Source organism: Pleurodeles waltl, chromosome 6 (assembly GCF_031143425.1).
Source record: "Pleurodeles waltl isolate 20211129_DDA chromosome 6, aPleWal1.hap1.20221129, whole genome shotgun sequence".
NCBI lineage: Eukaryota > Metazoa > Chordata > Amphibia > Caudata > Salamandridae > Pleurodeles > Pleurodeles waltl.
This window is the reverse complement of record NC_090445.1, coordinates 394,446,867-394,472,915: the sequence shown is the minus strand read 5'-3', so window position 1 is coordinate 394,472,915 and position 26,049 is coordinate 394,446,867.

Here is a 26,049-nt window from a genome sequence, read left to right as displayed (position 1 = left end):
GCGCCAGAGGAGGGGCTGGGGGATCCCTGAACCGGTGTAGACTGGCTTATGCAAGGAGGGCACCATTTGTGCCCTTCAAAGCATTTCCAGAGGCTGGGGAAGGCTACTCCTCCCCAGCCCTTAACATCTATTTCCAAAGGGAGAGGGTGTAACACCCTGCTCTCAGAGGAAATGCTTTGTTCTGCCTTCTTGGGACTGGGCTGCCCAGACCCCAGGGGGGCAGAACCCTGTCTGTGAGGTGGCAGCAGCTATAACTGCAGTGCAAGCCTCAGACAGCTGGTTTGACAGTACTGGGGGTCCATGGTGAAGTCTCCAGGATGCATGGAATTAGCTCCCCAATACCAGATTTGGAATGGGTGGACAATTACATGATCTTAGACATGTTACATGGCCATATTCGGAGTTACTATTGTGAAGCTACGTAGGTGTTGACCTATATGTAGTGCATGCATGTAATGGTGTCCCCGCACTCACAAAGTCCGGGGAAATGGCCCTGGACTATGTGGGGGCACCTTTGCTAGTACAGGAGTGCCCTCACACTTAGTAACTTTGCACCTAACCTTCAGCAAGTAAAGGTTAGTCATATAGGTGACTTATAAGTTACTTAAGTGCAGTGAAAATGGCTGTGAAATAGCGTTATTTCATGCAGGCTGCGATGGCAGACCTGTGCAAGGGTTTGTCTGAGTTCCCTATGGGTGGCAAAAGAAATGCTGCATCCCATATGGATCTCCTGGAACCCCAATGTCCTGGGTACCGTATACTAGGGACTTATAAGGGGGGGTCTAATATGCCAATTGAAATTGGTAAATGAAGTCACTTGTCTACATTGACAAATTTAAAAGCAGAGATAGCATAAGCACTGATGTTCTGGTTAGCAGAGCCTCAGTGACACAGTTAGGCACTACACAGGCATACACATTAGGCCATAAATTATGAGCACTGGGGTCCTGACCAGCAGGATCCCAGTGAGACAGGCAAAAACATTCTGACACACAGGTAAAAATGGGGGTAACATGCCAAGGAAGATGGTGCTTTCCTACACAACCCCTCCCCCCCAAACGAGGGACAATAAGGCTAACCTTGCCCAGATGAGTCTTCATTGTCTAAGTGGAAATATCTGGAGAGTCCATCTGCATTGGAGTGGGTACTCCCAGGTCTATGTTCCACTGTATAGTCCATCCCTTGTAGTGAAATGGACCACCTCAACAATTTAGGGTTTTCACCTTTCATTTGTTTAAGTCATAATATAGGTTTGTGGTCTGTCTGAACAATAAAGTGAGTCCCAACCAAGTAGGGTCTCAGCTTTTTCAGTGCCCATACCACAACAAAGGCCTCCCTCTCTATGGCAGACCAAAGCTTTTCTCTAGGGGTCAACCTCCTGCTAATAAAAGCAGCAGGTTGATCCTGGCCCTCTGAGTTAAGTTGTGATGATACAGCCCCTACCCCTAATTCAGAAGCATCTGTTTAGACAATTAATGTTTTGGAGTAGTTTGGGCTCTTTAAGACAGGTGCAGAGAACAATGCCTGCTTAAGCTCCTCAAAAGCTTTCTGACAGCTAGCTGTCCACAAAACCATTTTATGCATTTTCTTACTAGTGAGGTCATTAAGAGGTGCTGCAATGGAGACATAGGTGGTCATTACAATATTGGCGGCAAAAGCCGCTTACCGCCGTGCCGAAGACCGCCAACACACTGCCGCGGCCGCGGAATTCCGCCACAGCTATTATGACCCACATCTCGGAATCCGACAAAATGCAGACACCCACACAAGTCCGCCACACCAAAGGTCAGTGCTAAACTGGCGATAACAAAACCGACACTGTCACGCCAACAGAAATACGCCCACATTATCACGACACACAAATCCACACGGCGGTCTTTCAACCACGGTATTCCATTGCCGGTACATACTGCTGCGCTCAAAATACACACACTCTTACAAAACACAGCCACATTGGACAATTTGAAATACACACACATGATACACATACACACACCACTCCCACACACCCAATACAATATAAAACACACACCGACATCACCCACAAACCCCTACGACCACAATTCACGAACGAAGGCAAGAGAGAGACACCACCATCAACAAACTAGCACCCACAGGCACACAACACCATCACCCACACAACTTCCACTTACCTCACACAACACACCACTACATATCACCACACTTATCACCACACACCCCACCCCACACATCACCTACACCACCCCATTGCACGGCAAAGACAGCCCAGGTTCTCAGAGGAGGAGCTCAGGGTCATGGTGGAGGAAATCGTCCGGGTAGAGCCACAGCTATTTGGATCCCAGGTGCAGCACACCTCAATTGCAAGGAAGATGGAGCTATGGTGAAGAATAGTCGAGAGGATCAAAGCAGTGGGACAACACCCAAGAAATCGGGAGGACATCAGGAAAAGGTGGAATGACCTACTGGGGAAAGTGCGTTCCTTGGTCTCAAGACACCACCAGGCGGTTCAGCGGACTGGCAGCGGACCCGCCTCCCCGCCTACAACTAACAGCATGGGAGGAACAGGTCTTGGCGATTCTGCATCCTGAGGGCCTCGCAGGAGTCGGTGGAGGAATGGACTCTGGTAAGTCAAATCTTAACTATTACATCCCCCACCCTACCTGCATGCCATCACACACTCCCACCCTTGCCCTCACCCCTATCACTCCAACTCCTCACAAATGTCCCAATATCACAAACCACCCAACCCAACACCAAGCCCTGCATGCAACAACAATGCATGGACACCCATCACTAAAGCATGCCTACTGCACTTACCCATACACCCCCCCTAAACCATCATCACACAAGCTCACACACGGGAATGCCAGCACTGGAGTACATGGTCACCCACCCATTGCACACCATGACACACACAGATGCAATAATCATGCCTTTCCACCCCTGCAGGACCACTACCCAACGTCACCAGACAGGAGGGTCCAGACATGTCCACTCCAGCCACAGAAGAGGCCCACAGTGATGACAGCACCTCTGTCCAACTGGATCTAGATGACCAGCCCGGACCATTGTGGGCCTCGGGACAGTCGGTTCCCCTCACACAGGCACAGGCCACCACAGACCTTCCCCCGTCTGGAAACACCAGCACAGCACCCACACAGCGGGCCCATACCTCCGTCCCCAGGACACGTCAATCAGCTGTGTGTCCACCACTACAGGGAACCTAGGATAACCCACCACCCCAACAACAACAAGGACCTGGGGGCAGTGGCAGTGGGCACACGGTCCAGGGGACGGAGGCCCAGGAACACAGGGGAACTGGGAGGGCTGCTGTGCGACAGGGGGCGGACAGACCAAGGGAACCCACTCTCCACAAGGCCCTCTCCTCCATCATGGGAGCCTACCACCACTCCCAGAAGACGATGGCAACGGTACTGGCCAAGTTTCAGGAGACCCAGCGCCTGCAGGAGGAACAGTATTTGGGGTTCAGGGAGGAACTCAGAACCATCAGCTCTACCATGGGCACCATCGTAGGGGTGCTGAAGGAAGTACTCAACACCAGGAGGGACACTGTGGCACTACAAGGGGCCCCTGACACTAGCATGGACGATGAACTGCCCACCATATCTTCCGGTGCTAGTGGACAGGAGGCACAGCACAGGACCACCACACCAACACCCCACCACCTGCAGATGGAGAACCACCCCGCAAACGGTCCCTGAGATCCAGGAACAAGACAGAGCACGATGCCAAGACCCCCGCCAAGAAATGAGACCACCCTGATTATCATCCCAATATCCCACTTTGTCACCCTGTCCATATTGAAACTGCCCCAGCTCCACTTCCTATGCCCATGTGGGCAATGTACCTGTGAGACTAATAGACTGGACCCTGCCATGGACACTCCTCCGCCATCACCCCTCACCATTTAACTTCACCCTCCAATATTTTATATTTAAAAAACACACCTGAAGCACCAAAAAATCTGGAGTCTGTCTGTGATTTCGAAATAGTGTATTTGCAATTACATTGACAAAATGTTCTTGAAATAGTAATGTCAACATACCTATGTCACACAACTCTAGTCCATGAAGAATCTAAGCAGATGAGACACGTTGGGACCCACACCTGTGAAACCATAAGGGAAAGTGACAACTCAGTGACCATACACTGGGTGAAAACGACAGACAGGCTAGAGGTAGAAGTGTAAAAGTACATGTAGTAGGCAGGAATGTATTCTCACCTGTGTTTCACTGGAAATATTGCTGGATAACTGAGTCCCTGCTCTGCATGTCTTCTTCCTCTGCTTCATCCTCATCACGGTCCACAGGCTCCACAGCTGCCACAACACCACCATCTGGACCATCCTCCTGCAGAAAAGGCACCTGTCGTCGCAAAGCCAAGTTGTGAAGCATACAGCAGGCCACTATGATCTGGCACACCTTCTTTGGTGAGTAGAATAGGGATCCACCTGTCATATGGAGACACCTGAACCTGGCCTTCAGGAGGCCGAAGGTCTGCTCGATCACCCTCCTAGTTCGCCCATGGGCCTCATTGTAACGTTCCTCTGCCATTGCCCTGGGATTCCTCACTGGGGTCAGTAGCCATGACTGCTTGGGGTAACCAGAGTCACCTAATAGCTACACACGGTGCCTCTGGAGTTGACCCATCACATAAGGGATGCTGCTATTCCGCAGAATGTAGGCGTCATGCACTGAGCCAGGAAACATGGTATTCACATGGGAGATGTACTGGTCTGCCAAACATACCATCTGTACATTCATGGAATGATAACTCTTCCGGTTTCTGTACACCTGTTCACTCCTGTGGGGGGGGGACCAAAGCCACATGGGTCCCATCAATGGCACCTATGATGTTGGGGATATGTCCAAGGACTTAGAAGTCACCTTTCACTGTAGGCAAATCCTCCACCTTTGGGAAAACGATGTAGCTCCGCATGTGTTTCAGAAGGGCAGACAACACTCTGGACAGTACGTTGGAAAACATAGGCTGGGACATCCCTGATGCTATGGCCACAGTTGTTTGAAAAGATCCACTTGCAAGGAAATGGAGCACTGATAGCACCTGCACTTGAGGAGGGATTCCTGTGGGATGGCGGATTTCTGACATCAGGTCAGGCTCCAACTGTGTAAACAGTTCCTGGATTGTGGCACGGTCAAACCTGTAGGTGATAATCAAATTTCTTTCCTCCATTGTCGACAGGTCCACCAGCGGTCGGTACACCGGAGGATTCCGCCATCGACTCACATGTCCCAGCGGACGGTGCCTATGAAGGACAACAGCGAGCACAGAGTCAAACAACTCAGAGGTATGTACCCACACTCTACACAGAACACCAATCATACACAAAATGTGGCCTGTATGTGTGTTGAGACTAGGCCTAGGTATGTGTGACGCATTTGGAAATCAGGCCATGTGGGCCCCTGAAATGGCGGCTGCCTGACCTCTAAAGTGGGACAATGGGATGTAAGGTAACTGCGCTGGCATTGTACACCGTCGCGGTAGGCGGTCGAAGACCGCGGCGCAATGCTGCATTGGTTAACATTGGGCCCTATGGGTCCCAGGAGCCAATGACAATGTACGCAGGCGGTGATGGTACGCACCGCCGCGGACTTGACCGCCATTTTCTATCTGTATAATCACTTGATACCTGATCTTCGACAGGAGAGGACCTACACTGCAAATGCTGCTGTGACCTCGGTCTGGAAGAGACAATGGCTCGTGCATCAGGGAAAGAGCCCCTGCCTTCACATCAGAGGAGTTGGAGAAGCTCGTTGAAGGGGTCCTCCCCCAGTACACGCTACTCTACGGTCCTCCAGACCAACAGGTAAGTACACAGGGAGCATGTTGTATGGGCTATGCCTGTGTGGAGATGGCTGGTTGTAAGAAAGAAGGGGGCAGAGTTCTGCGTGCATGAAAGACGGTGGGTGCATGTGCCACTTGGCAAGGGTATGGATGGGGGCCACTCACTTTGACGGCGCAGTTGGTAATGACTTCTCTTCTTCCCCTGTACATTTCATGTAGGTCAGCGCCCACCAGAAGAAGGATATTTGGCGTGCCATTGCCAAGGACGTCCAGACCCTGGGGGTCCACCACAGACGGAGCACTCACTGCCGGAAAAGATAGGAGGACATTCGCCGCTGGAGCAAGAAGACGGTGGAGGCTCAGCTGAGGATGGCCTCCCAACGTGGGAGGGGTGCCAGTCGAACCATGACCCCCCTGATGTTCAGGATCCTGGCGGTGGCCTACCCGGAGTTGGATGGGCGCTTGAGGGCATTACATCAGACACAAGGGGGTGAGTACACTCTCATTCAGCTGACTTTGCATGCAGTGGAGGTGTCTGGGTGGGGGAGGAGCGCTGTGGGTTTCCCTAGGCCAGGGCGAGTTCCGTAGGCTAGGCCCCTCCGTAAGGCATGGCCCTGTGACCCCCCACCCCACCTCTGTAGAGTGCCAAGTACAGCTATTCATGCACCTGTGTCATCTATGTGTGCAGATGTCGTCCATAGCCTTCTAGGCCATTTCCCATGAATTACACTGTAGAGCCCAAGAGCGCAACGTAGTGCAGGGGGCTTCTGTGTCTGTCTTGTCCGCCAACGGTAGCAGTAATCCATGCACTCAACGTGTCTTTCTACTGTCCCCCCCCCCCCTTTTGGTGGTCTCCCTGTTCTTGTGTGCATTAGCATCATCAGGTGAGGAGCAGTGGCACCGGAGCATGAGGGAGCTGCATCCCACATGGCCATGGAGGGCTACACTACGAACTCAGAATTCACCAGTGGGACGGAGGGCGAGGGGAGCACCACGACGGGAACAGGAGCTGAAACTAGCGATGCGGACTCGTCCTCTGATGGGAGCTCCCTTGTGGTGGTGGCAACATCTGTGCCCCTCGCATCTACAGGTACAGCCTCCACCCCCCCCTACCAGCACTGCCCTCCCAGCAGCCACTCAGCCTTCGCCCTGTGCCTGCTCACCCAGGAGGGTGGGCATCACCTTCGCCCCAGGCACCTCAGGCCCTGCCCCAGTCACCCCTGCTGCCCTCAGTGAGGAGGCCATTGACCTCCTCAGGTCACTCACTGTTGGGCAGTCTACCATTTTGAATGCCATGCAGGGTGTAGAAAGGAGGTTGCAACAAACTAATGCATTCCTGGAGGGCATTCATTCTGGTCAGACGGCCCTTCACCGAGCCTTTCAAGCTCTGGCCTCAGCACTGATGGCAGCCATTGTCCCTGTGTCTAGCCTCCCCCCTCCAACTTCCTCCACCCAGACCCAATCCCCTGTACATCTGCCTATCCCAAGCACACCATCAGACCAGCCTGCACACACCTCACCACACAAGGGAAGCTCAGGCAAACATAAGCACCACACATCCCACAGGCACTCACGCAAGCATCACACACATACAGACACACCAACATCCACTGCCTCCACTGTGTCCCCCTCCTCATTGTCTCCCTCCTCCCTCCCTGTCTCGTCTACACTCACACCTGCATGCACTACCTCTACAGCCACTACGTCCCTCACCAGCACACCCAGCAGCACACCCCGCTCACGTGCAGTCACCACCCCCACTACCATACACACTTCCCCTGTGTCCTCTCCCATTGTGTCTGTGATGCCCCCTCCCAAGATACACAAACGCAGGCACACATCCACACAACAGCCATCCACCTCACGACAGCCTCCAGCGCATGCACCTGCACCCAAAGCCACAAAACTTACACCTCCTACAACCACCACCTCTTCTTCCACTCCCAAACCCCCACCATCTACCCGTCCCAGTGTGTCCAAAAAACTTTTCCTGTCCAGCCTTGACCTATTTCCCACCACCCCCAACCCCGTCCAACTCATAGGTCCTGAACTAGCACCTCAGCCACAACATCTCTGGGACCAGTGGTGCCAGTTGTCACCGGCCACCAGGACAACCAGTGTGTCACAGAGCCACAGCATAGCCAGTCCCCCCCTGTGAAGCACCAGAAGTTGGCCAGTGCCCGGCGGGAGAGGGGGAAGACTCCAGCCACCCAAGCCGCTCCCAGGGGTCCCGGTGGGAGTGTGGACTCAGCTGTGACTCCTCCCAAGGTGGAGAAGGGCCTCAAGAAACCCGGCAAGTCTGGGAGGAGCAGCACGGCGGAGAAGACCGTCATCATCCCCGCTGCCCAGGAGGGCCCGCCAGCCCAATCCTCGCTGCCACGAGGCCACCACCAGCCCCATCGTCGCTGCCCAGGAGGCCACCGCCAGCCCCATCGTTGCTGCCCAGGAGGCCACCGCCAGCCACGGCCCAGTTGCCCAGGAGGGCCCCGCCAGCCAAAGCCCAGCTGCCAGGAGGGCCCCGCCAGCCACAGCCCAGCTGACCAATGAAGGACCGCCAGCCCCAGCCCAGGTGGGCAATGAAGGACCGCCAACTCAAGCACCGCTGAACAAGGCAAGCACCGCTGAACAGGGCAAGCACCGCCAACTCAAGCACTGCAAAATCAAGCACCACTGAACAGGGCAAGCACTGCCAACTCAAGCACCGCTGAACGGGCAAGCACTGCTGAACAGGGCAAGCATTGCCAACTCAAGCACTGCTAGCCCATGAGCGGCAGGGGCACTGACGCAACAGGGACCGTCACGGGGTGAGTGATGCACTCTGGGCACCAGTCCCCCTCCAGAACCAGTCAAGACATGCATCCACTCCATCTGTCCTTCCCAGGATGAAGCACTCTGGGCACCAGTCCCCCTCCAGAACCTGTGGAGACTGTTATCCACTTGAGAGACTGTGGCTTTGTACTCCCCAGGATGCAGCAGTGGGCAAACCACGCACTTGCGAGACTTCAGAGACTGTGGCTTTGCACTCCCCAGGATGCAGCAGTGGGCAAACCACCCACTTGCGAGACTTGAGAGACTGTGGCTTTGCACTCCCCAGGATACATCAATGGGCATGGAGCCCCTTCGTTGATCTGGCGTCGTGCACTCATCCGGCTGAGGTGCCCCCCCTTCCCTTCCCCTGAGGTGCCTGTTGTATTTCTATCTGATGCCCCTGCAGTGTTCTCTCTGTTTTGATCTGGTATCGTGTGTCGGCCTCGCACATGCATTTTGGGCCCAGTGGTCCACGGACTATGAATGGTGCAAAATCTGGACTACTATTCTTGGTGTATATTTTGTTAATAGTGTATATGTGTATATTTTTGATTACTGCATTTTGATATATTACAATGGTTACACTCATTTCCTTTTTTCTTTTCATTCTTCCGGGGGGTTTGAGGGGTGCAACTAAAATGTTTAGATGTGTATTAGTGTGTGTGTTGTAGTGGGTGAGGGTGGGGGTGTTGCATGTTGCGTGTATGTGTCCCTGTTTTTTCCCTCCCCCCTCCCCTGTGTCGTAGGTGCAGTACTCACCGTGGTCTTCGCCGTTGGCATTGGTGCTCCTGGTACAGGAGCAGGAAGACTATCGCAGGTAGGATTTGGAGTTCCGGGTCCATGGTGTCCTCCTTCCTCATGGAATGTGTAGAGGTGAGCGTTTTCCCTTCGAAATTCCTGTTTCCGCCGTGTTTTTATCTGTGGTGAATCCGCCCCGGAAAAGGTGGTGGATTGGCCTGTCATAATACTGTGGGCGGTACATTGTCCTCTGCCTGTCTGTTGTCGGTGACCGCCGAGCTGTTTGTTTGTACTGCCATGGCGGTCAGAGTGTTAAAGTGGCTGTCTTTGTTGGCAGTTTCCGCCACGGTCGTAATTGCCAAATTTTTTCCGCCGGCCTGTTGGCGGTCTTACCGCCGCTTTAACACCGTCCGCCAGGGTTGTAATGACCACCATAGTGTGTGGGCACCCTGGCACTAGCCAAGGTGCTGCCACATTGTTCAGGGCAAATTCCCCGGACTCTGTGAGTGCGGCGACACCATTACACGCGTGCACTACATACAGGTCACTACCTATATGTAGCGTCACAATGGTAACTCCGAACATGGACATGTAACATGTCTAGGATCATGGAATTGTCACCCCAATACCATTCTGGTATTGGGGTGACAATTCCATGCATCCCCTGGTCTCTAGCACAGGGTACTGCCAAACTGCCTTTCTTGGGTCTCCACTGCAGCTGCTGCTGCTGCCAACCCCTCAGCCCAGTCCCAGGAAGGCAGAACAAAGGATTTCCTCTGAGAGAGGGTGTTACACCCTTTCCATTTGGAAATAGGTGTGAAGGGCTGGGGAGGAGTAGCCTCCCCCGCCTCTGGAAATGCTTTGATGGGCACAGATGGTGTCCATCTCTGCATAAGCCAGTCTACACCAGTTCAGGGATTCCCCAGCCCTGCTCTGGCGCGAAACTGGACAAAGGAAAGGGGAGTAATCACTCTCCTGACCAGTACCTCCCAGGGGAGTTGCCCAGCGCTCCTCCAGTGTGTCCCAGATCTCTGCCATCATGGATTCAGAGGTGTTGGGGCACAATGGACAGCTTTGAGTGGCCAGTGCCAGCAGGTGACATCAGAGACCCCTCCTGATAGGTGTTTACCTCTTTCAGTAGCCAAGCCTCCTTTCTCAGTAGCCAAACCTCCTTTCTTGGCTATTTAGGGTCTCTCCTCTGGGCTATTCCTCAGATAACAAATGCAAGAGCTCACCAGAGTTCCTCTGCACTTCCCTCTTTGAGTTCTGCCAAGGATCGACCACTGACTGCTCCAGGATGCCTGCAAAACCGCAACAAAGTAGCAAGAGGACTACCAGCAACATTGTAGCGCCTCATCCTGCCAGCTTTCTCAACTGTTTCCTGGTGGTGCATGCTCTGAGTGCTGTCTGCCTTCACCATGCACTGGAAGCCAAGAGGAAATCTCCTGTGGGTCGACGGAATCTTCCCCCTGCCAACGCAGACACCCAACTTCTGCAACACCGGTCCTCTGGGTCCCCTCTCATTCTGGCGAGCGTGGTCCCTGGAACACAGGAGCTGGGTCCAAGTGTCTCCCACAGTCCAGTGGCCCTTCTGATCAAATTTGGTGGAGGTAATCCCTTGCCTCCCCACGCCAGACAGCAAACCTGTGTACTGCGTGATTTGCAGCTGGTCTGGCTTGTGCGCACTTTTCCAGGACTTCCTTTGTGCACAGCCTATCTTGGGTCCCCAGCACTCCGTCCTGCATTGCCCAACTCGCTGAGATGGATTCCGACATCGTGGGACCCTCATTTGTGACTCTGAGTCGACCACTGTCCTCAGGTCTTCTAAGTGCCCGTTCCAGTACTTCTTTGGGTTATGCCTGCTTCTGTGGGGGCTCTCTGTGTTGCTGCGCACCCCCTCTGTCTCCTCCTCCAAGGGGCGACATCGTGGGCCTTTCTGATCCCCAGCAGCACCCAAAATCCTCAACAGCGACTCTTGCAGCTAGCAAGGCTTGTTTTTTTTTTTTTTCGTGGAAATACTTCTGCATTCTCCAACACGCGTGGGACATCTTCTGACCAAAAGAGAAGTTCCTGGCACCTTCCGTTGTTGCAGAATCATTGGCTTCTTCCACCCAGAGGCAGCCCTTTTGCACCTTCATCCACGGTTTAGTGGGCTCCTGCCCCTCCTGGACACTTGCCTGACTCTTGGACTTGGTCCCCTTCTTTTACAGGTCCTCAGGTCCAGGAATCTGTATTTAGTGCTTTAGTAGCAGTTGTGGTTCTTGCAGAATCCCCTGTCACGACTATGGGCCTGATTCTAAGCTTGGCGGGCGGCGGGAGCCGTCCGCCAAGCGGGAACAGCCAGAAGACCGTACCGCGGTCGAATGACCGCGGCGGTCATTCTGGGTTTCCCACTGGGCTGGCGGGCGACCGCCAAAAGGCCGCCCGCCAGCCCAGTGGGAAACAGCCTTCCCACGAGGATGCCGGCTCAGAATTGAGCCGGCGGAGTGGGAAGGTGCGACGGGTGCAGTGGCACCCGTCGCGTATTTCAGTGTCTGCAAAGCAGACACTGAAATACAAAGAGGGGCCCTCTTACGGGGGCCCCTGCGGCACCCCCTACCGCCATCCTGTTCCTGGCGGGAGACCTGCCAGGAACAGGATGGCGGTAGGGAGTGTCAGAATCCGCCGCCATGGAGGATTCTCCCAGGCAGCGGAAAGTCGGCGGGAGACCGCCGACTTTCCGTTTCTGACCGCGGCTGAACCGCCGCGGTCAGAATGCCCAACGGAGCACCGCCAGCCTGTTGGCGGTGCTCCCGCGGGCCACGGCCCTGGCGGTTTTTACCGCCAGGGTCAGAATGACCCCCTATATGTCTTTCTGGGGTAGTAGGGTAACTTTACTCCTACTTTTCAGGGTCTTGGGGTGGGGTATCTGGACACCCTTACTGTTTTCTCACAGTCCCAGCGACCCTCTACAATCTCCCATAGGCCTGGGGTCGATTCGTGATTCGCATTCCACTTTTGGAGTATATGGTTTGGTTTGCCCCCAGGCCTATGTCTACCTATTGCATCCTATTGTAATTCTACATAGTTTGCACTGCTTTTCTTACTGTTACTTACCTGTTTTGGGTTTGTGTACATATAATTAGTGTATATTACTTACCTCCTAAGTGAGGGAATCCTCTGAGATGTGTTTGCCATATTGTCACTAAATAGTGTACCTTTATTTTTAGTAATTCTGAGTATTGTGTTTTCTTATGATATTGTGCTATATGATATAAGTGGTAAGTAGGAGCTTTGCATGTCTCCTAGTTCAGCCTAAGGTGTTTTGCCATAGCTACCTCTAACAGCCTAAGCTGCTAGAAACACCTCTATTCTACTAATAAGGGATAACTGGACCTGGCACAAGGTGTAAGTACCACAAGGTACCCACTATAAACCAGTCCAGCCTCCTACGGTCACCCAAATAAATACCTGTTGGAAATGGGGTCTTTGGTTGGCAGTCCGGTTACCCCTGTCCAAGCAAGGACTCTCACTCTAGTCAGGGTAAGTCACACACAATCCTAATTACCCTGTGCCCACCCTCTGGTAGCTTGGCACTGAGCAGTCAGGCTTAACTTAGAAGGCAATGTGTATTTGTGCAATAAATCCTACACTAACACCATATAACACCACAAAAATACACCACACAGTGTTTAGAAAAGATACATAATATTTATCTGGATAAAGGCAAGTCAAAATGATTTAAATGCAATAAGTATATGTTGAGATATCACTGTAAAAATGATATAAAGTGTCTTAAATCTTTTAAAAGCAATCAAAGTCTCTTTCAAGTACAAAGTACCTGGTTTGCATCCAAAATCTCCGCAAAGAACTGCAGAGGAAGAGTTGCATAGAAACAAAGGGGTGTGTGTCGATTTCTCAGGTCACACACAGCGATGCGTTGTTTAGTTTTCACGTAGGGATGGCTGTGCGTCAATTTCTGGGACTCGGTCGTGGCTCCTCTTCTGCTTGCGGTGTTTTCGGACACCTTGAGGACGATGCATGGATTTCCTGCACTGGCAGGAGAAAGTCATTGGAGCTGAGCTGATTCGGTGGGTATTGTGTCATATTTTCTACTGCACGGTAGGCACTGCTTCGATTCCTCTCTGGAAGTCATGCTGCTTCGTTCCGGCTCGGCTGTACATTGATCCGGTGGTCTGTGGTCAAATTTCCGGTTACTACGCTGGCGCTGCGTCGATCTTCTCGATGCAAATTCAGGCTGTGTAGTTCCGGTTCAGCGTGCAGTAAAATTTTCACCGTGGTGCAGGCTGTGCACCGCTTCTGGCAGGCTGTCCATCGAATTTCACTGCACAAGAAGTCCTTCTTGAGGATATGAAGTTTTTTGGGTCCTGAGACTTCAGGGAACAGGAGGCAAGCTCTATCCAAGCCCTTAGAGAGTACTTCTTCACCACAGCCAAAGAGCAGCAAGGCAGCAGAGCAAGAGCAAGGCAGCAGTCCTTCACAGAAAGCAGATAGTTGAGTCCTTTGGGCAGCCAGGAAGTTCTTCTTGGCAGGATGCAGGTTCTGGTTCAAGTTTCTTCTCCAGGAAGTGTCTGAGTTGGTAGGGGCAGAGAGCCTGTTTAGATACCCAAATGTGCCTTTGAAGTGGGGGAGACTTCAAAGAGTGGCTTCGAAGTGCACTAGGTCCCCTCTCAGTTCAATCCTTGTAGGATGCTGGCCTGGCTTATAGAGGGTACCTTGTGGTACTTACACCTTGTGCCAGGTCCAGTTATCCCTTATTAGTAGATTAGAGGTGTTTTAGCAGCTTAGGCTGATAGAGGTAGCTATAGCAGAGAATCTTAGGCTGAACTAGGAGACATTCAAAGCTCCTACTATACCACTTACATCACTTAGCACTATATCACAAGAAAACACAATATCAGAGTTACTAAAAATAAAGGTACTCTATTTTAGTGACAATATGCCAAGCACATCTCAGAGGATACCCTCACTTAGGAGGTAAGTAATATACACTAATTATGCACACACAAACCAAGTCAGGCAAGTAAACAGTGAGAAAAGTAGTGCAAACACTGTAGAACACAATAGAATGCAATAGGGAGAAATAGGCCTAGGGGCAACACAAACCATATACTTGAAAAGTGGAATGCAAACCACGAATGGATCCCAGGCCTAGTGTAGTGTGTAGAGAGTTGCTGGGAGTGTAAGAAAACACTAAGAGTGTCCAAGATACCCCACCCCAAGACCCTGAAAAGTAGGAGTAAAGTTACCTTACTACCCCAGTAAGACAGTAAAGTCAATATAGGAGATTCTGCAAGGTCAACAACTGACTGCAAAGCACTGAAGATGGATTCCTGGACCTGCAAAGGAAGGGGACCAAGTCCAAGAGTCACGCAAGTGTCCAGGGGGGCAGGAGCCCACTAAACCCCGGATGAAGGTGCAAAAGGGCTGCCTCTGGGTGGAAGAAGCCAAAGATTCTGCAATAACGGAAGGTGCCAGGAACTTCTCCTTGGGTCAGAAGATGTCCCACGGCGTGCTGGAGGATGCAGAGGTGTTTCCACGCAGAAAGACCGCAAAAAAGCCTTGTGTGACGGGTCAGACCGTTCCGACCCGCACTCAATGGCGCCTAGTGCTGTCTCTGCCTGGGTTGCCCCGGAAGCAACCCAGAGGGCCGCTCTTCCTATTGGCCACGCGTGGGATACGCGGGACGAGAGGGTCGTAAAAGGGGAGGTCCCTGAGCGTCAAGAAGAAGCCGTCCGGAGCAGAGCCCGAAAGGAAGAAGTTAGCGGAGCGGACCAGGGAGGAGAAGAATCAACGAACAGCAGGAGTTTCTGGAGAGAGGAACCCGATTGGAACCACGAACCCTCACAGTCCCAATCCAGGATGGAGATCGCCAGCCCTGGGAAGCAGACACCTAGGACCCGCCATGCTTCAGGAGAAGTGTGGCCAAGCCAGGTACGGAGCTAGGGACAGGTAGGGAGGGCGGGAAGTGGGAGGAGGAGGTGGGATACTGGAAAAACATAAATCGAGCACGGACACGGGCGGGGGGAACATGGAAAAGGGGGGGAGGGGCGGAGAAAACACTGTGAGCACAAACTAAGAGGTGGGATAGGAAAGAAAACATGTCAATCGCGACAGGAAGGATCAGACTTGAAAAAGTATAAAGAAAATACATAAAAGGAAAACATCAAGCGCCAAAGAAGAAGGGAAAGAGAAGAGAGGTACAGGAGAGCAAAGATAACGGGCAGAAGATACAGACAGGTCTAAAAGAAAAAACAGAATACAGGAGGAAGAAGAAAAGACCAGAAACTAGGGCTAAAGGAGAACCAGTGAGAAAGGAAGAGACAAGAGCGGAACATAGGAAGTAGAAAGGAAAGAGAAAGTAAAGAATAAAAATCTTGATAGTGAGAGTAAGATAGGGAGAAAAGGAGAAGAGAGCGTTGATGAAAACACTTACCATGCCTATTTTTCTTCTGTCCTCAAATGCTTTTCGAGGGGCCTATGAAGAGAAAAGAAGGAAGAAGACGAGATTAACACACCCAGACGAGAGGAGACATCTACAAACAACTATGTCAGATTTGCTCATCAGAAAGCATCCTGTAAAACTACAATAAACCATACTTACTGTATAACACAATCAGTCTGGTGCGTGATATAGGTCAACCTACGACACCTTGCTAGCTGCAAGAGTCGCAGTTGAGGATTTTGAGTGCTGCCAGGGCCCAGGAAGGACCAGGAAGTCGCCCCTTAGAAGAGGAGACAGAGGGGGCACTCAGCAATACGGAGAGCCCATGCAGAAGCAGGCAGCACCCGCAGAAGCACCTGAACAGGCACTTAGAAGATCTGAAGATGGGGGTTGACTCAGCACAACAAAAGGGAGTCCCACAAAGTCAGAGTCCAACTCAGCGAGTTGGGCAATGCAGGACGGAGTGCTGGGGACGGGGATAGGCTGTGCACAAAGGAAGTCTTGCAAGAGTGCACAGAAGCCCTAGCAGCTGCACTACACGCAGTACACAGGATTACTGTCTGGCGTGGGGAGGCAAGGACTTACCTCCTCCAAATTTGGACAGAAGGCCACTGGACTGTCGAAGACCCTTGGACCCAGCTCCTGTGTTCCAGGGACCACGCTCGTCAGGATGAGAGGGGACCCAGAGAACCGGTGATGTAGAGATTTGGTGCCAGCGTTGGTAGAGGGAAGATTCCGTCGACCCACTGGAGATTTCTCCTTGGCTTCCAGTGCAGGGTGAAGGCAGACAGCCCTCAGAGCATGCACCACCAGGAAACAGTTGAGAAAGCCAGCAGGATGTTGCTGGTAGTCTTCTTGCTACTTTGTTGAGGTTTTGCAGTCATCCTGGAGCAGTCAGAGGCCGATCCTTGGCAGAAGTTGAAGAGGGAAGTGCAGAGGAAGTCTGGTGAGCTCTTGCATTTGTTATCTGGTGAGATGCCCACAGGAGAGACCCTAAATAGCCCTCAGAGGAGGATTGGCTACAAAGAAAGGTAAGCACCTATCAGGAGGGGTCTCTGACGTCACCTGCTGGCACTGGCGACTCAGAAAAGTCCATTGTGCCCGCCCTCATACCTCTGCATCGAAGATGGCAGAGGTCTGGGAGACACTGGAGGAGCTCTGGGCACCTCCTCTGGGAGGTGCTGGTCAGAGGAGTGGTCACTCCCCTTTCCTTTGTCCAGTTGCGCGGCAGAGCAGGGCTGGGGAGATCCCTAAATCGGTGTAGACTGGCTTTAGCAAGGAGGGCACCATCTGTGTCCTTCAAAGCATTTCCAGAAGCCAGGAGAGGCTACTCCTCCCAGGCCCATCACACCCATTTCCAAAGGGAGAGGGTGTAACACCCTCTCTCAGAGGAAATCCTTTGTTCTGCCTTAGTCTGAGAGTTGGCAGCAGAGGTAGCTGCAAAGAAAACCCCGGAAAGTTAGTTTGGCAGAACCCGGGCTCTATGCTGGAGACCCGGGGATGCATGGAATTGTCACCCCCCAATACCAGAATGGTATTGGGGTGACAATTCCATGATCCTAGACATGTGACATGGGCATGTTCGTAGTTACCATTGTGACGCTACATATAGGTGTTGACCTATGTGTAGTGCACATGTAAAATGGCGTCTCCGCACTCACAAAGTCTGGGGATTTTCCCTGAACAATGTGGGGGCACCTTGGCTAGTTCCAGAGTGCCCTCACACTAAGTAACTTTGCACCTAACATTCACTAAATGAGGGTTAGGCATATAGGTGACTCATAAGTTACTTAAGTGCAGTGTAAAATGGCTGTGAAATAACGTGGACTTTACTTCACCCAGGCTGTACTGGCAGTCCTGTGTAAGAATGTCTGAGCTCCCTATGTGTGGCAAAAGAAATGCTGCGGCCCATAGGGATCTCCTGGAACCTCAATACCCTGGGTACCTAGGTACCTTATCCTAGGGAATTATAAAGGTGTTCCAGTGTGCCAATCAGAATTGGTAAAATTAGTCACTAGCCAGCAGTGACAATTTTAAAAGCAGAGAGAGCATAAACACTGAGGTTCTGGTTAGCAGAGTCTCAGTGATACAGTTAGGCACCACACAGGGAACACATATAGGCCACAAACGTATGAGCACTGGGGTGCTGACTAGCAGGATCCCAGTGACACATATCAAACACACTGACATCATAGGGTTTTCACTATGAGCACAGGGCCCGGGCTAGCAGGATCCCAGTGAGACAGTAAAAACACCCTGACATAAACTCCCTAACAGGCCACAAGTGGGAGTAACAAGGCTAGAAAGAGGCTACCTTACTAAAATCCTTTCTGCCAGGGTCCCAGTAGGGAGTGTGGCAGTCCTATGTGTGAGGCCAGGCTACAGTCCTTTGACATGCAAGTGTCAGGCCCTCTACTCTCCCAGCCCAGGAAGATCCATTCAAAATGCAGATGTATGCAAGTGAGGCTGTGTATCCTGTGTTTTGGGTGTGTCTGAGTGAATACACAAGGGAGCTGTCAACTAAACCCAGCCAGACGTGGATTGTAAGGCACAGAAGGATTTAAGGGCAGAGAAATGCTCCCTTTCTAAAAGTGGCATTTCTAAAATAGTAATATTAAATCCAACTTCACTAGTCAGCAGGATTTTGTACCACCATTCTTGCCATACTAAAGTTGGCCTTCCTACTCCTTTCAGATCAGCAGCTACCACTCAACAGTGTATGAGGGCATCCCCAATGTTAGCCTATGAAGGGAGCCTCATAGCAGTGTAAAAATGAATTTAGGAGTTTTACACTACCAGAACATGTAAACTACATGGGTACATATCCTGTCTTTTGCCTACACAGCACCCTGCCCTAGGGGTTACCCAAGGCACACCTTAGGGGTGACTTATATGTAGACAAACGGGAGTTTAAGGCTTGGCACGTACTTTTAAATGCCAAGTGGAATTGGCAGTGAAACTGCACACACAGGCCTTGCAGTGGCAGGCCTGAGACAAGGTTAAGGGGCTACTTAAGTGGGTGGCGCAATCAGTGTTGCAGGCCCGCTAGTAGCATTTAATCTCCCGGCCCTGGGCACATATAGTGCACTCTACTAGGGATTTATAAGTAAATTAAATAGTCCAATTGGGTATGATCCAATGTTACCATGTTTAAAGGGAGAGAGCATATGCACTTTAGCACTGGTTAGCAGTGGTAAGGTGTGCATAGTCTTAAAACCAGCAAAAACAGTATCTAGAAAGTGGAGGGAGGCAGGCAAAAAGGTAGGAGTGACCACCCTAAGGCTGTCAGGTCTAACAATATCTTTATTATGGTAACACTGAGTATTGCCTTTACTTGTTTATAAGTACTGTGTGATTATAAGTGCTATTGTAGGAGCTTTGCATGTCTCCTAGTTCTGCTTAAGCTGCTCTGCTATAACTACCTCTATCAGCCTAAACTGCTAGAACACTACTACATTTCACTAATAAGGGATAACTGGACCTGGTGTAAGGTGTAAGTACCGAAGGTACCCACTGCAAATCAGGCCAGCCTCCTACACATGGGTTGTTTTTTGACTGGGGCATGAACCCTGGTCAAGCAAAAGCCACAGTCCCTTGCAGGGTGTACCACAAAAAGTCACAAAATTAACCTGTGATTAACCCTGGGTAACTAGACACAAAAAGCATTCAGGATACAATTAGAGGCAGTTGTCAAATGATACAGTACACAAACAGCCACACAGTGCAAACACAACAGAATAAAAATACCAAACCAATTTAGGGAGATAGAGAACATTTTAATCAACTATTGGACACCAAAAGCATGAAAATCCAATTAGTAGAACCAGGGTTCTGTTTTTTAAGTTTACGGTTCAAAATAACTCAAACTCTTCAGTTTTAGAAAATGGCCATCTGGGTATATTTAGCACCAAAACCAAGGGTCTAGGAGTGAAGAGAGACCTATTGAGGGTGCAAGACTCAACCTGGACCCAGGTGCAGGCTTAAGATGATAGGAGCCTGTTATGTCCCTTTGGCTCAAAACAGGAGACCCAGTTGAACTAGCCCTTGGAGTCACTTCTGGATTCCTGGGTGTAAGGGGTGATACAGAGCTCTGCAGCAGGACTGGTCTCTGAAAGACACAAGCAAACACCAGGTAGCAAAGCAGTCCTGCCAGGTACAGCAGCAGTCTGGCAGAGTATACAACAGGACACAGCCGCCAGCAGTCCTCTGAGAGTCCTTCTACTGGTCCAGTGTTGAACTGAGGAGCAGATCTGAGAGTGCTCTTTTTGTACCCTGGTGCCTTGCTCATGGAAGCTGGGAGAGGTTTCTAGAAGGGTTCTATGACATTTCAGGAATTTGCTGTCTCCCCTGCCCTGGATCCTAGCTGGATGGACTGACAATACAGGGTTGTTGGGCCTATTGTGTGGTGGCAGAGCCTAGCCTATTTAGTTTTAAGTGGGACTGTGCTTAGCTTTGCCCCCCAATTAAGTCAGTTAATGGTCCATTCAGGATCTGCTAATCCCCCTATTGTGTGACTGTTCAGGGTGAATTCACAAAGTCCCAACTGTCAGTTACACCCAGTCATGTGACCTAAGGTAGATTGCAGGCATACAAGGCTAAGGGCAGGAAAATGGAAACTTTTTAAAAGTGGCATTTTCAATCTTGTGATGATGAATCTGACTTTACCATTTATGGGGGTTTATCATTACAAGCTAAAAGTTACCAAACATGACATATCTAGGAATTAGAACTTATTATTTAAAAAAAGGAATCCCCAGTGTTACCCTGGTGGATGGATAGACAGCTCAGTAGTGAGAAAAGAAACTTGGTGGTTGTTCACTACTAGAACATGTAAAACTAACAAGTATATGTCCTACCTTTTGATTACAAAGCACAGTGCCTACTTAGGGCCTACCTTAGGGGTGACTTATATGTAATAAAAGGGGAGTTTAAGGCTTGGCAAGGAGTTTTAAAGGCAAAGTCAACATGGCAGTGGGGCACTGCCTTCGGGCTGCAATAACAGTCCTGGGGCAAGTTTTGAGGTGTCACCAAAGTGGGTGGCACAATAAGTGCTGCAGGCCCACTGGTAACATTTAATTTACAGGCCCTGGGTATTTGGTATGCCACTCTACAAGGTCTTCACATTTAAATAAATATGCCAATCAGGTATATGCCAATCAAACCATGTTCAGGGGAGTGAGCACCTGCACTTTAGCACTGGTTAGCAGAGGTAAAATGCACAGAGTCCTAAGGCCAACAAAGTAAAAATCCAGACACAATGGAGGCAACTAGACAACAAGTTTGGGGGAAGACCTCCCCTAGGCTGAAAGGTCCAACAATGCCTGTAGCATTTAAAAAAAACAAGGTGAGGTTTAATGACATTCCCATTTCCCACATTCTTACTGGATATCGAGGTGTAATAATTTGCTGGAAATGTGCCTTAGTATCTACTCTGTGGGTAAGATTAGACTTTTGGCATCTTTACATTGGGGGGCAATGGTAGGAATAGTGTTTGTACAATTGAGTTGTACTAACAATTCTCTTACCTAGGGATTGGCTGGATCTTCAGCTTGCGAGCTAGTTACTGAATTCCACACACATTTGACTTTTAATATGGTTTACTCTGTCACTAGGTGCATCTCTGGTCCTCTTACATGTGCTAGGCTACAGCTAGCAGCAGGCCCCATTTGCCAGGATATTCCAGACTCTCAGAACTCTGGACTTCAGGTGTTTTTAATATAAATTGGTATTTCTCTAACAGAACTTTTGATCCAACATTTCCCAAGTCACACAACCCCACATATGGGACCAAAGGGTTTTGCAATATGCATGGAACTCACAAAAAACCCTTATTGTTTTTGTTTCTGATTCTAGTTGGAAATTCAATGGAACAAATGGTATGATACACTAACTTCTTCAGTCCCTCAAAGTGTTTTAATAGCCAAAGGAGTTTGGCCCTGTTCAAAATGTCAAATGGGCACTTGAAAATGTAAGCAGATTTTACATCCTGATAGTGTATGTTGGGGCACCCCATAATTCATTAGTTTCGTCTGGATGTGTGCCACCTCTCACTTCCTGGAGTACTGGAGAAAGCGGTTTGCATGAGCATTTAGGGTTGATGTCATCAATAAAAATTTAATTGACCTTGTTTTGCCTGCCTCAGCTAATTTTCCATGTCAGTTTGTTAAGCCCTTTATAGTTGTCCATTGTTTAGTTTGAGTGATAACTTAATCAAACCTGTAATTTAGCATTTTCTACACGGATTCATTGTCACTTCTAGAGGTACCTCTAATTAGCAGGACAATGGACTCATCATATTGAGTTTTGATGCTAGCTTGGTCGGTGCTAGCCATCATTGCCTTCTTGCCTGCTGATTTAAAGATTTGAACTATTTCCTTGTTTGAATGCTGGGTAGTGGATCATGGTGGCATCACTCTTCTCAGCTGATTGTTAGCTTGGCCCACTTTTCTTTAAGTCCTCATTTTCATTTTGCTGCAAACAGTAAATACATCTTTTGAGGGATCTGATATAGCAAAGTCCTCCTCCTCTGGGTTCATTCTGTACCCTTCCAGAGATAAAATGATAATGGAAACAGGGCTTGTTGACTTTTTGATGTAGCATGCATTTTCACCATTAATGGCAGTGTCCCTGTTTTTTATTTTTCCACTACATCAAATTAAAGCCCCACACGTCTTCCTCTTCTTTCTGCATCTGTGGGAGCACTTCCTAGGTCATTGTCCTTGATGCTCTGCTAAGAGTCAGAAGTAGCAGATTCTGGGCAGATATCAATCAATCAATTACTCAGTCAATATTTATAGAGCTCAGCCAACCACCCATAAGGGTATCCAGGCACTAAGAAAAGAGCTGCTAAGTGGTCAGCTCAATAGCCTGATCTTGGGTCCTTTCCTGAATTCCAAAGTAGTGGATGAGGTCCATGAAGTAGGAGGTTGTTCCATGATTTCACCGTGAGGTATCAGAAGGAGCATCCTCCACTGTTGCTTCAGCAGATGGGGTTGTGTGTGCGAGGGAGAGGTAAGCAGAGCGCAGGTGTCTGGAGGGTTGGTGGAAGTTCAGGTGGTGGTTTATGTGTGCTGGTCCTTGTTTGCGAAGGACCTTGTAGGTGTGGATCAGCACCTTGAATTGACATTACCTCTGAATGGGGAACCAGAGGACCTTCTTGAGGTGGGGAGTGGTGTGTGTCCATTTGGGGAGGTCCGGCGTGAGTCGGACTGCTAAATTCTGTGTGGTCTGCAGACTCTTTAGGAGGTGCGTTGTAATTCCTATGTAGAGTGTGTTGCCGTAGCCGATCCTGCTGATGACTAGGGCTTGGGAGACGGATCATCTAGTGTTGACGGGGAGCCATTGGAAGATCTTATGGAGCATGCAAAGAGTGAGGCACCAGATAGAGCAGACTGTGTTGATCTCTTTTTCATGGTGATCATCCAGTATGATGCCAAGGTTGCATGTGTGGTATGTCAGATTTGGTGCTGGTCCTAGTTCAGAAGGCCACTAGGAGTCGTCCCATGCAGCGGTGATCAGCACTTCCTTTTTGTCTGTGTTGGGCTTTGGGTGGTTGTTTTTCATCCAGACGGCAATGCCTGTCATGCACCTGCAGAATATGGCCCTTGTGGTGGAGGGGTCTTCTGATAATGAGAGGATGAGCTTGGTGTTATCTGTGTAGGAATTGATACTTAATCTGTGGGTTCCCACAATGTTGGCCAAAGGGGTCATGTAAGGGATGAGCCTTGAGGGACACCGCAGATGATGTTCTTGAGTTCTAAGGTAAAAGGTGGTAGGTGGATTCTCTGGGTTCTTCTGGTGAGAAAGGATGACATCCTTTTGAGGGTGTCTCCTTGGATTCTGATGTGATGAAAACTCTTGATAAGTGTGTGGTGGGATATGCTGAGAAATACTGCTGGAATGTTGAGGAGAATCAGAGCCACCATGTCCCCAACACAGAGGAGGGCTCTGAAGTCATTACGTGCAGAGATCAGGGTGATTGCAGTGCTATGGGTGGTGTTTAATCTGGAGTGGAAGGGGTCCAGAAGATTGTTGATCTCTAGATGTTCTGTGATTTGGTGGTTGATTACCTTTTTCTTGAGTTTGCTGGGGTTGTCAGAGGGTTCTTTTGAAGGGGTTTAACTTCTGTGTGTTTCCATACTTCGGGGAAGTTGGCTGTCATAATAGATGTGTTAAAAATGGTGGTGAGCTTGCTGCTGATCATCTTGCTCCTAAGCTTGAAAATGTGGTGGAAATAGGGGTCCGTGGATGCTCCTGAGTAGGCTGAGTTCATAAGGGAACAGTCCAGCCCGAATTGCCAGGCCAGGTTCTCCCTAGAACAGAAACAAGCATCCTGGGACCAGTTTTAGGGTATCACCCTTCATCAGCCAGATTAGCTGGAATCTGGTGGCATGGCAAGAACGGGACCCAAGTCTGGGCACACCCTTCCCACTTGGGGCGATAAATGCAAAAACAACAGATGATGGCCAGCATTCCATCCATCATCTGTTCTTTTTGCATTGGTCAAGACTGATTTGCATATGGGTGGGTCCAACCTGGGGTGGTGTTTTGAGCAAACAAACAATAAATGAAACCCAGATCTTTCTGACTGGGCGGTGAATGTCTGCATTGTTCAGCATTCCGTCCATCAGCTGTTCTTTTTACTATTACAGATTAGCATTAAATAGTAGCTGAAAACATGATAAAGAACTACTTATACCATATTACAATTAAATTTAGAACTTACCGATCTGGTGAGTGTCCAAAGAGTAGCTCACAAGCCTTTTGACACCTCAAAAATAGATTGTTAGTAACATGACTCAATATAAGAGATACAAGAACTGAGAAAATACACAATCTCAACCGAAATCTTCCTATATTAATCTGTTCAATTTGCTCACATATCTTAAAAACATACCATACATACACTCACAAAAAACATTAATTTACTTTACAAAATACACTAGAAATTCACCGAAAATACTGAAGGTTAAAGTAATGTTATAGTTCAGTGAATTTCTCTGTGACAACTTTAATATTTTGAACTAAAAAAACACAGAAATTCTGCAGTTATAGTTAGCATCACTAACTATAAATTGTGCCCCCATCATCTATTGCTTATGATGTCACATAATGACATTACTTGTAGGAAGGGAAGGTGGTTTATTAGTAAGTGCAGGCAACTACTGATAACAATACAATCACAAACAAGGTCTAGTCACGGCTCAATAAATTATTCCTTGTTCAACCCTTGATTGCTTGGCTGACGAGCAGGCAGGCTTAACTTAGAAGACAGGTGTGTAAAGCATTTAATATCAACAAAACAGTAAAAAAGTAACAACACACAATAAAATCGAAAACCAATTTGAAAAATAGCGAAATTCTTTATCTGTAAAATGACAATTAAAAAAAAAAAACTTTAATATAAGGAATCAGTGATATACATTTTTAAAATTAAAATGTTAGAAATGTACTTTTTAGCACCAAAAAGTGAAAAGTGCCACCTATGGCTATCTGGACATGATGGACCAGGACCAACTCAAGGTTTTAGGCTGACTGTGATGGAGCACAGATTGGATACGAGTGTTTGGGGCTGGTCAAGTTTTTACCTTTGCACATAGTTACTTTTTTCAGTCCTTTTTTCCTCAAAGTCGAGCAAGTCTCCTCAGCATGCTGGGTTGCAGTTCAACATGGCAGCTTGCTTCAGCACAAAGCCTAGGCAAATCCGGGTGGTCTTGGTTCTCGTTGATGGTGAAGAGCTCTGGAGCTTTAGCAGGGCACACCTGAATTTCAGACTCAGTAGCAGTTCAAAGTCGCCGGCTTGACTCTTGTTTTAAGGGGGGTCAGTCTACATATTGAATTTTTTGACAAAAGTTTTCCAAATGTTTCCAAACTTCTGTCTCTTCTTCCAGAAGGACTCCTTTGCGTCTCTGAGGGTCCACAACACCAACCAAGGGTCCACAAGCTCTGATGTGCCTTTTGGGGGTTTGGGACTACACTTCCCACAATACGCCTGATCAAATCTTTTAAAGTGCAGGTAAAGCCTGGACAGCTGGGCCTGTCTTGATGCAGGTGACATCTGGAAGATCCTTCGCACCTGTTCCTTTCAGGGAATCAACTCCTTAATCCTTTTGAAGCCAGGCAAAGTCCTCTGTTATGAAGCCCAGACTGTACAGTCTTTATCAGTGTAGTCCTCTTGGGGTGCAGACCAGGGTTCAGCGAGGAACTCCTTCTCTTGATATTTCCAGGCAGGGATCTGAGTAGTTGGTCAG